Source organism: Corvus hawaiiensis, chromosome 1 (genome assembly GCF_020740725.1).
Source record: "Corvus hawaiiensis isolate bCorHaw1 chromosome 1, bCorHaw1.pri.cur, whole genome shotgun sequence".
NCBI lineage: Eukaryota > Metazoa > Chordata > Aves > Passeriformes > Corvidae > Corvus > Corvus hawaiiensis.
Window position 1 is genome coordinate 10,504,369 of NC_063213.1, and position 16,683 is coordinate 10,521,051.

The window sequence follows — 16,683 nt, forward strand, 5'->3', positions numbered from 1 at the left end:
GTAACACTCCCATCCACCTGCATTTACTTGTTACACCTGCCTAAGCTACAAGGCAACAGCCTATGCTTGAAGTGTCCAGTGCAGTAGTATTCTGATCTGCAAACAAAAGGCACAGCTGAGGCAATACAAAGAAAAGTCTTGGTATTTTTACTAATAAGCACAAATCTAACTGCTAAAATAGTTTACTTTCTAAACAAATTTTAATTCTAGATATATTGGGATGATCTTTGATAGGCTAATCGCATTTTCTCTAAAAGTCAAAGCTTCTCAGTAACTTCAGAGATCTTTATGCCAACAAATTAGCTGGGAGACTGTTCCAGGGTTTTAATTTAATACCAATATTTAATATCAAATGCTGCTCACTGATGCAGAAATTAATTTTGTCATTTCATGCAAATATTAAATGATTGGAAAAAATGATGGAAAGCATTACAAAAATATGCTTCTAAATTTTAGCACCATCAAATACAAAATCTCATCTTAATCAACTATTATCATCCATGTTGCTTCTAATGTCACATGAGTCAAAAACTGCACAACACTTCTGTACACACAGAAAGCAGAAGAGCAATTGATTAGAAACAGTAAATTGAATTGGCGAGAAAATTCAAGCTTGCCCTGGAGTAGATAAGGCAGCAGCAAACACCTGTTAGCCCTAATGACTGGATTTCACAAAATATTGCTCATTCCCGTACTATTTCTAAATAGTCATTGACAGGACACTACACGGTAGCTTAAACTCTTGAACTCTTAAAATAGGCTTATATTGCTCTTTCCCGTAACCAACCAAGATACTACACGAAGAAAAAGCCACGCAGAAGACTTCTCCAATATTTTTTTCTATGAACTATAGTTCTTTATTTTGATACACATCTTATTTCCAGCAGGTAAGTTTACTTTGGCCCTCTGGACACCAAGTCTGTCTCAACCTACAATATCTTCTCTGAATTCATGCACATATGAGGAATTATTATGCAAAGATAATATCTTGCATAATAATGTATTTTCTTTGTTTCCCTTCTTTCCCCATGTAACTCATCTGCTCTCACTTAACCAATGAGATTAACGGGGTTTTTTTTGGCATTTGCTTTTCTTTAAAGTAGCTACTGAAGGGAAGTATGAAAATAATTTTCCTAGTCCTCTGCTGAAGGAAGCAACAATTAAACATGCTAAGAGCTCACAGAGAGCAGTGAAGTTTACAGAGACTGATGCACTTTCACCATGAGAGACAGCTTCAGTCTAAGACAAACTGATTCCTGACTTGGAGTGAAAACTAGAAAGATACTGAACTTTGTTGGATAACGTACTCACCAGCATCTCAGGCTCAGTGTAAGTGGACTTGTCTTTTCATAAATTCTGTTTGTTTAACAAAACAACTGCCAGTTCTACAGTATTTTACTAGCTGCTTCAAGTTTTTAAAGCCAAGATGCATTAACTGATGGTCTATTTGGCTTTTTCCAGTTCTTCAAAGAAACACTAAATCTTCAAATGCTGTAACACATGACAAGGTTCCAGGAGATTTAGCACTTGCTTAGAGGGAACAAGTTAAATGTTGTGCATGAAGAGTGTCAAGTTTGGCAATGTGGGAACAACGAACTTCCTTGTTTCAATTACTGAATGTTCCTCCTCACGATTTACCAATACCAACTCTAAGTTTTCCGCATTCTTCACTACACTGCTTACCAGAGAGTGGCTGAGGCACTCACAGCCTGCCTGTGACTCCAGGCAGGACACTTGGCAAAGGTAAAGGAAACAACTAACCCAGCTCTGCTGGGCAGGATTTTATGAATAACATCTTCCTCAGAAAAGTCCTGAAGTTGGCAGAAGCAGACACAGTATTTTATGACAGAAGACAAGATTAAAAACACCACTTGAAGCTATAGGGTTAATATTTAGTGCAGTTCCAAGGGTGAGGTTGGAAGTCTGACCTTCTTTAACAGAACTTAATAGTCTTATCTTAGAATACTGCTGTTACTTGGATTCCATGTTTCAAGTCTGCAATCAGTGCTGCACTTAAGCAAGAGGAGGTCAAAAGCTGCATTTGGAATTTCCAGGACCCTTAATATTTTTGGTACTTGGAATTATTATTTAAGACACAAACATAGCTTCAAAGCCAATTTGCCAAGTTCTTCATCACGACATTCTGGGACCATACAATAAACTCTTAATTCAGGGAAGCAGAAATCTAACACTAAGGATCTCACATTCAAATGCACGGAGAACTAGAATTCTGGGAAAGATTTGATGCAAACCAGTGGGACAACCATTACAGTACTCCTGGAATACATCTTCCCTCACAACAGGCCTGAGAAAAGTAAGAGAGAAAAGGATCTATAACTACATAAAGTCCAGGCAAGAGGCATATATAACCAAATAAGATGTTGATAATGCCAGTAATAAGCAAAAAGGTGCAGTGACAAGTTTTCTCCTAACACGAATGTATACAGCAGTCCTTGACTATGCAAAGACTACTTCAATAAACAGTCATTCTGCAAAACAAACAGTCTGGGATGAACTCCCCTCAAGCTCTGGGGTTTAGGTTTTTTTTTTTTTTTCAGATGACTTGAAAAGCATTCATTGACCTAAAATGTTAGTTTAAGTTTTGAAACACGTTCAGGACCAAATCTAACGTGAAATGTAACTACTTACAGAAGAATAATCATTTAACTTTAAGGTTTTGTAGAAGAAAAGGAAGCTAATGCTCTTCACCAATGATTATTTCATTAACCTCTTCACCAAAAATAGAATTTAACCCAAATAATCCAGTCATTTTAGTATTACTTCCTCTTTTAATAAAGGCTACCATCCTCCATTACAAGCTCTGCTGAAACCAGAAGCAAATCTTGCTTAGTTTTAAAACACTGTATGGAAGACTATCACCTCCTGGGTGCACATTTGTTCACAGTTAGAGCACCCCACCTTCCTGGAGTATCACTGTAATCAAAACTACTGGTAATTCAGGTTTTGACTCACAGTTAAAGGATGGACTGCCAATATTTTAGCTTGGATTTAATGACAATAACTCTTCCTTGCAAGTCAAAATAACTGGGTGCAGACCCTTCTAAAAATTCAACTGATTCCTTGAATCCAGGCAGTTAGAATACACAGTGTTAACCAAGAAAATTATAATCATAAAAAATAGACTGTAAGCTAAGCTGCAACATATGTTCATTAAAAAGAGTCCCTTCTCTTCTTTATAGCATAATTTTTTTTGGCATTTATTATGAAGAATTGAACAAAAAAGCTTTAAACATGAGCAGGGACACAAACCCAAGATCCTGGAGACATGCCAGTGTAGACAATGCTATTTTACCCAAATTGTTTGCCTTGCTGCTTTAAACAGCAACATGCTGACCATTTTCTGTCCCTATCTGTCGGGCAGCAACAACATTGAATGGCAATGAAACTCTGAGATAAGACTGCAAATTCTGCACATATAGGTATCTCAGCACTTAAAGTAATCATGCCCCAGTAAATTCTTCACTTTTGCTCTACTTTTTAATTCCTAGAACAAGAATCAGAAACCAGGAGGATACATCCAAACATTTGAGCATAAACCCTCAGCACCAGGGTATGGAAAAGCAAGCTACTTTGGACATTGGCCTGTTGATTCATCAGTTCCTTGTTTGAACAACAGTCAGAGTCAGACTCTGTTGTGGGGCAACCTGTGACAGCATCACAACCTGTGAAAATACGCATATGGATACCAACAGTGACCGAAAACAAAACCATAAAGCTGCCAAGAGACATCACCGTAAAGCTTTCAAACCTTTCATTAAGTTTCTGCCAAATGAGATTTATCAAATTTTTTTTCTCAACATAGTTACTATTTAACTAATATTTTGTTTCTCAGGTTTCCCTGTCAGATTACTGGCATCCTGTAATTATAAAATACTTAGCTTGAGAACAGATTGCAGAACATTAGATCTACTGAGAAACACTGATAAACACTTTTAACAGAATAACAGAAATACACAATGTTTTAAGCAAGTTTGTAATTCCACTAACAAGACAGATGGAAACCCGCCTTATGAATAGCACCAATGAGGTATTCACTATTGTTGCTTATTTGCAGAAGCCAGTACGGAAGGGCCAATATGAGGCTGAGGGAAAATTAACCCATCCAAAGGGAAAATACTGTTTAGATACTTGTGCAAAAAACCACAAGAAATCTAAAAGCAAAATAAGGTGATACACTACTTAGACTTCCAAAGAGCCCAGCACAAGCTTTAAGTAAAATAACCATACGTTCTACAACTACACTGAAAACTCAGTATATTCCTGAACATGCCCCATGTGAAATTCTGATAGCATCTGCAGGTGTAATTTCTGAAGTCTGATTGCCAGTGCTAGCTGTTTTCAATAATGAAAGTGATATTGGCACTTTAGAAAGGAGTCCCTAACAGATGAAACAATTGCGTCTAATTCATCACAAGTTACCACAGTAGGCAGATGTCTATACATTTCCATCTATATGTGCAACATATACTCAAAGCTGTGTATAGCTGCCACTACATGTACACTGAACTCGATACATCTATGAACTCTACATGGCCACAGAAGCAATCCAATAAGCCTTTACTATAGAATATGCTCTCTGGAACACCAGCTTCTTACACACCAACAGCCTTATGCTAATAACAACAGAGCTGCTGGAAGTGCAGAGGTGGCAATCCATTCAGCTTATGAACAACTGATTCCTTTTGTATTACATCATTCAACTACCCATTAAGGAGCTGGACTGACAGGATCCAGAATATGCATAGCCCAGCCCTCCACGGTAAACGAGAGCATTCGCAAAGATTAAGACTCAAAGAAATTGGTGATTCATCAGGGCGTCAAAACAGCGCTTCCCCAATTCCCGGCAATGTTCTAGGCCAAGCAGCTAGCCACATATTAGCAACCTCTGTCAGACTTCCAATTTTGGAGATAATTGCTGTTCCTGAAACACATATCCAGACACAAAATACCTGCAGCAGCACACATCACAGAATGAACACTGTCATGGCTATCCTAATCACACTATTATGCTGTATTACAGTCACACCTAATTTAAGCACTCCAAAGTACCTTTGTTGTCTGCAGGTATTGCTCCATAGCACCTGCTTCCAAATGGGGGGGCACCCCCCTTTAGAAAGGGTATGGAACAGTTACACAAAAGTGAAAGACCAGTGATTTCATAAATCCTTGGCTCCATCACATCACCAAAACTTAAGTACCACCAGCTGGGAACCAATTAACAGAATTTGTTTCTATCTTGAAATACTTTATGGAACTTGAGTAGATGAATGGGTGGAACAGAAATTGACTGCTAGTCTCCTGTTTCTAACAAGTTCCACAAACTTGTTGGTTGTAGACACATTTTTATCATTAGACAGTCAAAGTCAGCATATGCTTAAAGAGAAAGAAACAGATTGCTGGAATAGGAATGGGTCTTCGTCAATTACCCAGTATTTACAGTACCAAAGCATTTTTTGACCAGGTGAAGTATCACTCAGTTCTATATTCAGAGAAGGTGCTTCAGAGTGCTATTTTTGTGTTTGACTGTTATGATACACTAGCTAGCCTTGAGTTTAGCACAGAGGAGTTAATTCACAGGAAAAGAAAACAAAGAGCTTTCCCAAAGCATTAGTTTGAAAATACAGTAAATACAGTTAGAACTGGTACCTTTGACAAAGCACATTACCAGTTCAGGGGAAGAGGAGGTGCACGTGTGCGTCTTGTCTTTTTTGAGGGATCACAAACTTTGAAATAGTGATAGTTTTAAGTTTTACATCACTTTCCCCTCCGTAATTCAATTACTGGCTTCTGTGGTGAAGAAGTACGTCTAGATCCACTCATCTAGATCTTGTATATGCACTAAAATGAGAGTATTAATTTCAGCATGCACATGCCTTGCTTTCAGAACATTGCTCAAACACCTTTCCAGGGCCTTTACTACAAGAGTAGCTTTTACTCTCATCTTCTACACAGCTCTCCACACATCACTACCTCTTTCAAAACTGCAGGGAGAGGGTTAACTTTCTTCCTTACAACGTCCTGTTTTGTAACATCCTGTCTTTCCAACTCATACCTGTGTGCTCATTCTGAATGCAAATGCATGAGACTTCTAATACTCCTGTTAGCTGAGTATCACTGATTACATACAGGAAAAAATCGCAGCCTGAGAAGATTTTCTACAGTTATGTCCAAGACTTAGACAAACCTGTTGTCTAAAAATGTCATTTTGCTAGTAAATGCATAGAGCAACAGAGCACTTTGTAAACCACACTTTTCACGACGTCGTACATCATGTAACAGATTCTCACATGTGTGCACACATGCACAGGCACACAAATCACACTCCCAAAGCTTAATATTCTCCAGACTCCAGAATACATTTCTTTGCTTTCTGCCAGCGATAGCCCTCCTGACACTGCATTTGTAAGCTACCTCCACAGCCACCTTTGCACCTCCAAGGCAAGAGTGCCCTTCAAGATCGATAAGGCAGTGGCCTTTGCAAAACCTGCTCCTTTCAGCACAGGCACAAGAAAAGGTAAGTCAAGTGCTTTACATCTTATTTGTGTGCCTTACCTGTTAATTTACGAGAATGTGAATGCCTGATGAATATATACAGACACCATGGAATTAAACATTAATAGCACCGACAGTCCTAAAAGCCACCTAGTTTTAAAAAAATCAAACTGATGGAACATATCTACACCTAATTACTTTGTTTTTTGTAACTCCTTTTTTGCTACCTTTAAGCTGTCACTTTAGATTTGTCATGCACTATGGTCAGAAGCATGCCTTTTCAGTGTCTAGCATGTGCATTTTGTGAGGTAATGTAATAAATATTTAACAAAGAGTTTATATTACCATGCCAATTAAGCTCTCAACTGATTTAAAGCCAAAGCCACTGCAAGATGAGAGACTTAATAAGGGACGCAGCAACAGATCAGCACAGACCACGTAGATTAGACAAACCTGACTGTATTGACTTTGCATTTCAGTAAACAAACCAAGTATTTAACTTTACTCTAACAAAAATAAAACATCATCACCAGAAACTGCCTACGTGGTTTCTGTATGTCTCAAAGAAACAAAAACCCCCAAACAAAATCCCCAAGCCCCCACAATTGCCTCCAGTTCCAGATCTTCTGTTTTGCTCTATAATGAAGCAGATTTAAGATACAGCCCCATATCTATGCAATATATATAATAAATATGTATCAGTCATTCATACCTTTCTATGTGTAAATTGGCACTAAAGCCAGCCACAAAAAGCAACTAAGGCAGCACACACTTCCGCTGACACCTTTATTCCCTTATGGTGTTTGTGTGTCAATGGGTAAAAAACCCCCAGAAAAAAAACACGAAGTAAACAATTCAATCTAACCCAGAACATTGTGTGTGCTTAAGGACCCAATTACATACAATTGTTTATTAAAGAACATCCAAGAGATCAAATGTTTTCAATTAATTCATTTAAGCAAAACTTTTACCTTCGCTCAAATAAAGAGATTTTTTCCCCAAAGCGTAAGACCAATTAAATGTATGAGTAATTGTGGCTTCCACACAAAGAGCATACACACATAAATAACAGCAAATCTAGAAGAGGAAAATTTTCTGTAGACATTATATATAAAATATATACTGGTTTTTGTATACGCATTATCAGGCCTCAGCCTAGTTTTCACCTCCTTTTCACCTCCCACAAAAAAATTAAAAAATATAAAAATATCAATGTTGTTCTAATAACTAGAGCAATTAAGCTGATTAGCTTCATATCTTGAGAACTGACTAGAAGAAATGCTTATAAGTCAGCAGAGAGAAGTGAAAGTTCAACTGATAAAAAGTTACCAGACCAGAATCAAAACCCGAGTTGTGAAATCCCAGCAAGTTGAAAAAAAAATACAATATGCTTTGACCTTTGAGAATTTATCCAATGTGTAAAAATCAGATAAGTTTGACGTGAAATTTAAACCACAAGACAGACCTTACAATAGCAATCCTTGAGGCAGTGCTTAAGAGAGATTCCGTCTCCAATTTTACTAAGGATTCAGAGGCAAACAGAACTAGGCCAGAGACAAGACGCAGAATCGGAAACCAGAATTCCCATGGTTTTACCCCAACCGTGACTCAAGTTTAAACAGTGGTTTTGAAACCAGCTCTCTCTCTCTGTGGCCACAGGCAAGTCTTAACCACTTTGCCTCAATTCGCTTACCTGCAGAATAAAAATAATTATACTTATCTGCCACACAGGAATCTCGTACAACAAACACTGTTTGGCAAGTGCACATCTGTTTAAACTGTGGACAAAGCTACGTAGCAATTTTGAGCACCTGGGCAAACTGAAACTGAGAGTGAAAACAACTTCGCTGAAGCAGCTACCAAAGGCCCAACAACAACTAAATTCTGGGGGCAACACAGCGCCCGTGTGCCGTCTGCTCCCGCAGGTTCTGCTGTGCAGCCTGGGCGCACCCCCGGCCCGCCGGCAATTCACCTGCTCAGGACACGGCTCGCGTGGAAAGTCAGCGATGTGCCCGGAGCGATGGGCCAGGGGCTAGCACCGCCTGCTGCTCCGGAGGGTCCCAGCCGCCCATCCGCCCCGGCCGGGTAGCCGGGATGGCTCCAGACGGGTCCCCCCGGCGCTCGCCCCTTCCCGCTCGCCCCACGGCACACGCGGCTCTCCCGCAAGGCCCCGTCGGCGCGGGGGCAAAGCTCACCCGCTGTGCCCGGGGCGGCGAGGCCGCAGTGCGGGAGCGGCCCCGGCGGCTCGCCCGCCCTACCCCCGCCACCACCGCGGCCCCGAGCCGGGATCCTCCTCCTCCCTCCCGTCTCTCCCCCGGGAACCGCCTCGGGTGGGAAGATGGCGGCTCCGGCCGCCTCCCCGGTGCGAGGGGGCGGCGGAGCGGGGGGTGTCGCTCCCCCTCCGGCCCCGCCATACCCCCGCACCGGGAGATGCGGGTGCGGAACGGCTCCAGCGGGCGCCGCCGCCCGGAGGGCGCGGGCCGGGCGGCCCCTCGCACTCACCTGTCACCAACAGCCGCCGCCGCCCTCGGGCCGGGGCTCGGCACGGGGGACACGGGCGGGCACGGGGGAGGGGGGGGGGGGGGAGGCTCCGCCGGCGCGGGGCCTTTCACTCCTGTCGAGTTCCCGCGGGCGCCGGGGCCTCTCGCCGCGCCGCCGCCGCCGCCGGGGCCTCGCCGCCGGATGCCGTGAGGAGGAGAGCGGAGCGCGGGGCGGGGCCGAGGGGGCGCGGGCGGCGGCAGCGCCGGGGGCGGGGGGGACGCGGGGGGGCGGCGGCGGCTCCGGGCCCGAAACGTCTCCGAGCCGAGACTCAACCACCCGCTCGCATGAGAGACCCGCTTCCGGCTCCCGGCGGAAGTCCCGCCCCCGCTGGCGGAAGGGATTGGCCGCCGGGCGCCGCCGCGCGCCGATTGGCGGAGCGGGGAAGGGGGGAGGGGGCCCCGGCGCGCGCGCGGCGTGTGACGCGCGGAGCGGCGCGTGAGGCGCCTGACGTCACCCGCCACGAAGGGGCGCGCGGGGGCGGGGTCGGCACCACCCGCCCCATCTCCCTCCCCCGGAGGCGTTTTGTCCCTTCGCACTCGCCGTCGCCCCGCCGGGAAGTGGCGGGAAAGGGGACGGGAAAGGCAAGAGAAGGGGGAAGGGAAGAGGAAGGAAAGGGGAGGGGGAAGGAAAAGGAAGGGAGGGTCAGGTAACGTTTGGTGTCGCAGGAGCGGTGCCTCCTGTCCCAGTGTCTCCGCGTGTGTCCAGGGGCAGTGTCCAGCCGGCCCCGGGCAGCGTTTCAGTGCGGAGGAACGAAGTGGGGCCTGGGGCAGTGCCCGAGTCCGGCGGGCCTGACCGGGGACTGCGGGTGTGGGTGCACGTCCAGGTCTGTGCGTTGACACAGGGCATATTGTCGCCTTCTGGAACGCTGCCAGGGCAGCAACGGGAGGGTCCAGGTGCCAGGCGCCTGTCCAGAATTACAGACCTTACCGTAGAGTGTCCCAGCTCCTGTGGAGCAAGATTCAGCAGCTGTGGCTCAAAAGGAAGTGATAAATAGGATTTTAGGAGAAAAGTATTTAATGAAAGAGCCTTGTGTTTCATGTGGGCTATGAAAGCCTGAATAACGTCTCATAGAATCACAGAATGGTTTGGGTTGGAAGGCACCTTAAAGATCATCGAGTTCCAGCCTCGCTGCCATGGGCAGGGACACATTCTGCTACTCGAGGTTGCTCCAAGCTCCGTTCAGCCTGGCCTGTAACAGAGAAATGGAGCATCCGCAGCTTCTCTGGGAGCCTGTTCCAGTGCCTCACCAGCCTCACGCTATTTGTTGTATGGAGGAAGAGGAGGCAGAGGAAGCAAAGGGCTGAGGAACAATCCTGGGAAGACAAGGGCTGCAGCAAAAATGTTAAGCAGGATCCACACAGTGCTTCCCTCCAACAGTGAGTTCCAGTCCCCACAGAAAGGTTCCTCTCTGCCACTGCCAAGGCTTGACAAGCAAAGAAACTGCTGGAAAGTAAAAACGCATTTTGTTTTAAGTTGCTTCGTCCTAGGCTGAAGAATGTCAGGCTGGATTGAACACCATGCATGGGAAGGAAAAGGCAATGCAGGCACACAGGTGCAAGCACAGGACGTTCTGGATGGAACATGAGGGACTTTTGCCAGGGGTAAAGTCTCTGTAGGTCTCTCCTGACTTCTCAGCCTCAAGCTCCCTGCCTCTTGCTCTTACCGAGCTGAGGAATAAATCTTCAGTTATATAAAACTTCAGTGAGCCCCACAAGATTCAAGAGTTCTTTTGTTTGACCAAAGAACAAACAAGTCTTGTCAAACAGTTCTAGTTATTTAGTACAGATCATCATCTATTTTTTACTACAGCTAATTAGGCAAAAGGAAAACCTGTGGTTTCATCTCAGGATTTAGGAGAAAAACACAAGTCTAGAAAGGATCGTCTTCCAGGACTGCTCCCAGTCCTCAGCTTGTCTTCTACTTCAGGTGTGGCAAAACTACATCACGTTACAACCAGTTGTCAATAATTATCAGTACCATGCATTGCTATCTGCATCTCAGAAATTAATCCAGATAGGATAATGCAGTTTTTAATCCTCACTGATAAGAGTCATATGGTTGCTTTCCAGGCATCTGCTAGAAATTCCCATAGAGACAATACAGCAATTAACTTAGAAGACCCATTTTAAGGACACCCAAGCAACCTTTGAAGTGTTGCTGCAACAGTTTTAATGTTATTGTATTGTTGTGTTGCTGTATTGTTAAAAATCCCTTGCTAGTAGGGGCAATAAAGAACATCCCAGTGCCTGGAATGAGCTCAGACCCTGCTGGACACAGCTTTGCTGTTCCTGGAGGGAAGTGCATCTCAGCACTCACTCTTGGGCAAACGAGGGGATGTTTTCCTTAGTAAGTTGTTTCACTTTTGCAGAATTGTCATGAGGAAAAAAAAAACTGAGCAGAGGAAGACGGGTAGGATAGAGCTTGATCAGGAAAAGGGATAAACCAGCTCTGAGCAGGGGTGTTTAGAAGGACAGACAGTGCCTCAAGCAGCGCAGGGAGTGTCACTGATCCATTAGGTGGTCACCATGCAGCTGATGTATAAACGAGTGCGTGAAAGTCTAAAACAGTGAAACAATTGCTATTCCTAATGCTTTTAAAAATTTTTTTTATAAAGGAGCTCAATATAATTTTGCTCTTTAATGCCAGACCATTTTTCAGCAGACTGCAGTTCTTGTCAAGAAAAGAAAAAAAGAAAGGTCTGATTTTAAACTCTCAAACAACATAAGCCCCATTATATCCTTGTTCTAGAGGGGCCTCAAAATTCCTTACCCCTTTAGGCATGCAGTCTTCATGTCTCCCCAGGCTCTATTCCCATGCAACACTTGGTGAAACACTTTTTCTTGGAAGTAATACGTGTTTTCTAATTGCCTGGGCCCCTTCTAATTTTCAGTGTGGAAGATGTGGAACTTAATCTCTAAAAATGCTTCCATTTTTTAATGGCACACTGCTGAGATCAAAGAGGTTTGAGTTTTTCCTTGGTACCCTGGTAGCTGAGGAGTGTGTGCCGAGATAGGAGTGAAATATTACAAATCAACAGTGGATGTTGTGGGGTAATAGAAACTACTCCTGTTTCTTCTACATCTCAAACTCAGCAGTGAGGAGAGAGAATGCATCTCTGAAGGAACAATGGCCATGAATAATCAGACTGTTAATCCAGAAAAATCGAGCAAGATTAGACTAACTAGTTGTTTTTTTCCTTGATCTGTGGTCAATCAGATATAGAAAGAAAGGACTATGTTAGTTTCTTCTCAGTATGTTAATGATATATTCTTAAAATTACATTTTAGTCTGGAGAAAAAAGGAGGCTCGGGGAACCTCATTGCTGTCTAAAACTTGCTGACAAGAGGTTGCAGCCAGGTCGGGGTCAGTCTCTTCTGTCAAAACTCAAGTGAAAGGATGAGAGGGAATGGCCTTTAGTTGTGCCAGAAGTTCAGCTTAGATACCAGAAAAAAACCTGTTGACTGCAAGAGTGGTCAGGCATTGGAATGAGCTGCCCAGAGAGGCAGTGGAGTCTTTGGAAGTGTGTTGGGGTCCCTCCCCTGCCGTGTAGCCCTGGGAGAGGGGCCCTGAGGGCACAGGCACGGGGTTTCCCTGCCCCTGCTCAGCCTCGTTCCCATTGGTTGGTTTGTGTTCCCTGCGCGGGCAGAAGGACCCTTGGTCCCGTGACTGGAACAGTTCCTGGGCAGAGCTCCGGCCATGCGGCTGGAGAAATAAACATCTCTGAAACATCTAGCAAGAATCCGTCCATATATATTTCCTTTCCATGGGACTCCTGGTTTGGTATATGCATGTTGCAGGATCCCCACTGCAACATAATGGTGGAGAATTGTGAGCAGAACGATCCCCGATCCCTAAGCGACTGATTTGTGTGAGTAAACCCTGGAAACTTTGGATTCCTCTTCTTGGTTTTGCTCTGCTATTCCATATCTAAACTATGGAGGAACCGTGGGAAGACTCTTGGCTCTCAGAGCCGCATATGGACATTTATCTTAAAATGATTCTTGAACAACGATTTGTAAATTTTAGCTTGATTCAAGCTCAAAAAGAACTGAAACACTTCCTGGCATGGTTGTTTAAGAACTTTTTCTATGTTTCTTGGGATTTAATTCTTACCAAGGGCTTTTGGAAAACCGTTTGGACACAGTTAATATTGGAGTCAAAATATATGCCGATGGAAGAATATTTTCGTGAATACTGTTTAGTTACCGAGACTGTTGAGCAATGTCAGCTGTGTCCTGGCGAAGGGAAGCGTGGCGCAGGGACCGTGCGGCCCAGGCCACGTGCACCGAGCGCTCTGCGAGCAGCAGCGAGGCAGTTCCCGTGTGCGGGCGGAGCCACGCGAGCCGCAGTGTCGGCGGCGGAGCGAGGCGCGGCGGGACCCGGCAGTGCCCACCCGGCCCCGCGCAGCGCGTGGTGGAGCGAGCCCTGTGAACGCCCGGCCGAGAGGGGCGGCGGCTGGCGGCGATGGCGGTGGAGCGGAGCCGCGCCCAGCCGAGACGAGCGCTGGAGCAGGGCACGGGGGGGTCGTCGCTCGGGGGCCCGGCCGAGACGTGGGTGCAGCGCCCGGCAGCGGCAGCGAAGCTGCGACCAGAGGAGGCGACGCACGGAGAACTGAGCGGCGCGGCCCGGCCCGGCCCGCGCAGCCCCGAACGCGACCCCGGGAAGAGCGCGCAGGCACCAGCAGCTCCGACAATTCCAACACGGGAGCGACCGAAGGAGAGAGCAAAGACGCAGCAAGACAGAAAACAGCAGCCACTCGGAAAAATGAAAAGATCATAGTAACTAAGACCTTAGGGATAGTAAAATGGTATAATGTTAAGCAAAATTATGGTTTTATAACAAGGTGTGACAACCAGCAAGACATATTTGTGCATAGAACTGCTATTAAAAAGAATAACCCTGAAAAATGCATCCCAAGCTTGGGAGATGGAGAGGTGGTGGAATTCAAAATTATACAAGGTAGAAAAGGGTTACAAGCATCGCAGGTCACTGGGCCTGATGGTGTTTCTGTGAAAGGCAGTATATATGCAAAAAATCGTAGTCATGTTAGACAGTATCTCCATTGTAAGCCCCCCCTACAGTCTCCCTTTCCTAATCCCACCTTTCCCTTTTACCCTATGTCCTATTGCCCCCAGTGTATTTCTAATCCGTTTTTTTATCCATGGTTTCCCTCACAAAACCATGCTTTTGCCAATTGTTTCCCCAAAAATCCCTTTCCAATGCCGAATGGGGGATGAAAAGGGGGAGGGAAGAAATTAAACCCTCTCCTGCCTCAGTTTCCCCACAAAGCATGCTCAGAGAGTTCTGTCTCCCTTCTGTCAGCCCTAAGATGTTCCACAGAATCTGTTTGGACATTTATAGGCTCAGGAGGGTGGCTTGTTTTGTCTTGAAACTGTTCTTGTTATTTTTATCCAGTTGTTTTCATTCTCCTTTTATTAAAATAAAACGGGTGAGGTGTTGGGGTCCCCCCCCTGCCATGGAGCCCTGGGAGAGGGGCCCTGAGGGCACAGACACGGGGCTTCCCTGCCCCTGCTCAGCCTCGTTCCCATTGGTTGGTTTGTGTTCCCTGCGCGGGCAGAAGGACCCTTGGTCCCGTGACTGGAACAGTTCCTCGGCAGAGCCCCGGCCATGCGGCTGGAGAAATAAACATCTCTGAAACATCTAGCAAGAATCCGTCCATATATATATTTCCTTTCCATGGGACTCCTGGTTTGGTATATGCATGTTGCAGTATCCCCACTGCAACAGAAGTGTTCAAGAGGTGCTTGGATGTGGCACTTGGGTGTATGGTTTAGGGATGCTTATGGAGGTACTGGGTTGATGGCTGGATTAGATGATCTTGAGGGTCTCTTCCAACCTTGATGGTTCTTTCATTCTGTAGGATTTTTAATTAGGATTCATAGTTCAGGTGAAAAAAAAGGTATTTGGTATACTTAAGAAGATGACTCCATAAAAAGAAGAACTGTAAATAATGCAGTATTCCTGGAAGCTAAACCTAGAATTGAGCAATCAGAAAATCAAACCCTCAAAAATGACTGGATGTACTGAAACACTTGGGATTTACAGTCTTTATGATTTCCTCTGAATACAGTAAAAAGGATAATATTTCCTTCCTCACAAGAGCATAGAGGATTAATTCATTGAAATTTGTGAAGCACTTGGGTGGTATGATAAAAACTTCCACTAACACAGAACTAGATTTCTGCTTTGTAAGGAAGTTCCTTGTTTGGGCTACCTCTTTTTTTTCCTTTTTTTTTTCTTTTTTTTTTTGGTTTGTGTTTGGCTTTTTGTTGTTTTATGTTTATTTCTTTTTACTCCTTTGAAACACTCTAATAAAATATTTTATCCTTCAGATCTATGGGATAAGGCTTCATGAATCATTAGTATTTAAGAATTGCTGACCTGGAACACTTGGCAAAAGTCACAAACCACTTAGTACTCTGCAATTTTGTGAGACCTTATGAGCCAAGTAATATTTTACAATTCCTGAAGCTATTATCCAGCTTTGCAAGAAGAGAGGTAGTTTGAAACCTAAGATTCTAAATGATTGTACACAATGGGCTATTCCTGTCATAAAACTTTAATAGTATCCTGTAACCCGTCTCTACTGTATAGATTTGATGAGTGGCATTTTAAATATATATTATTTCTACATCAGTATCTTTCATAAGTCGCAAGTAAATATTTGTCAGTGTCAAAGACAGTCCTTGTTCCAAGTAGACCATCTCAACAGTCAGAGTGGAGGAGATGAGGAGAAACTAAGTAATTCTTCCACGGGGAGGGGAGACTGAGAGTTTAAGTGACCTGCCAAAAGATTATACAAGATAGGCATATCTAAGTTTCAGCTCCATGTGGTATCCTATAGTTCAGTGAAATGTTCAGGCTTCCTTTGTAGCTAAGTGAAAATTAATTATCAAGTAAACTGATGAAAGTCCATTATAGATCACATAGATTTATGATCCCTGTTACCCCGTGCATCTCTAACTGAAGGAATGATCCAGGTTTAGATGAGGTGGACAGACATATGTTCCAGTATAACTTTTCTTCTTTTTTGATGTTTAATGGCATACTCTTCACTTTCTCAACTAAGGGCAGATGTGTAATGGAGTCTTGATAAAAGCAGGTGATATTTTGCATCTGTTTCTTTTCTAGTTGAACAATCATTTTTAACACTGTGGCGAGGCTATCATGAGACAATTTCTTAATTATATCCAGTGCCAAAATCCAGCTGGACTGCAATGGAATTCTGATGCCCAGACAGCAGCGCTGAGTGCCCACGTGTGATTGACAACACGAACACGAGCACTTTGTGTCTTCCTCGGATCAGCTGCTGTGTTTGATATCAAGCCTTCTAAAGTGCTGCTGTAGAACCAGTTCAAACAACCCCACACTCAGCAGATTTTCCCTCTGGCCTTGTCCCTGCAGTGGGTGAGTCTGATTTCTTTAAGGCATAGAGACCATTTTAAAATAAGGCTGTAGTGTGGGTGCCAGCCGTCGTTAAACCTGGGGTTTCATGAACACCCTGTAAAAAAAGTCTAAGCTGTAGATGGTTCCATAAATATCAAAACTGTTGTTAACAGCAGCTGATCGCAAACTTTCAGGAGGTGGTTTAAGTTTAACAGTAATAAT

General features: G+C 44.3%; 1 protein-coding gene across 1 annotated transcript in view; it reads right to left on the reverse strand.

Annotated features, from left to right (window-relative positions):
• The window catches only part of LARP4B (La ribonucleoprotein 4B), a 57,054-nt gene extending 47,949 nt beyond the window's left edge, over positions 1-9,105 (reverse strand). The window contains exon 1 of the mRNA XM_048286428.1: positions 9,016-9,105. The gene's annotated coding sequence lies outside the window, so the exon portion shown is untranslated. The remainder of the gene's footprint in view (positions 1-9,015) is intronic.
• Between the last annotated feature and the right edge of the window lie 7,578 nt (positions 9,106-16,683).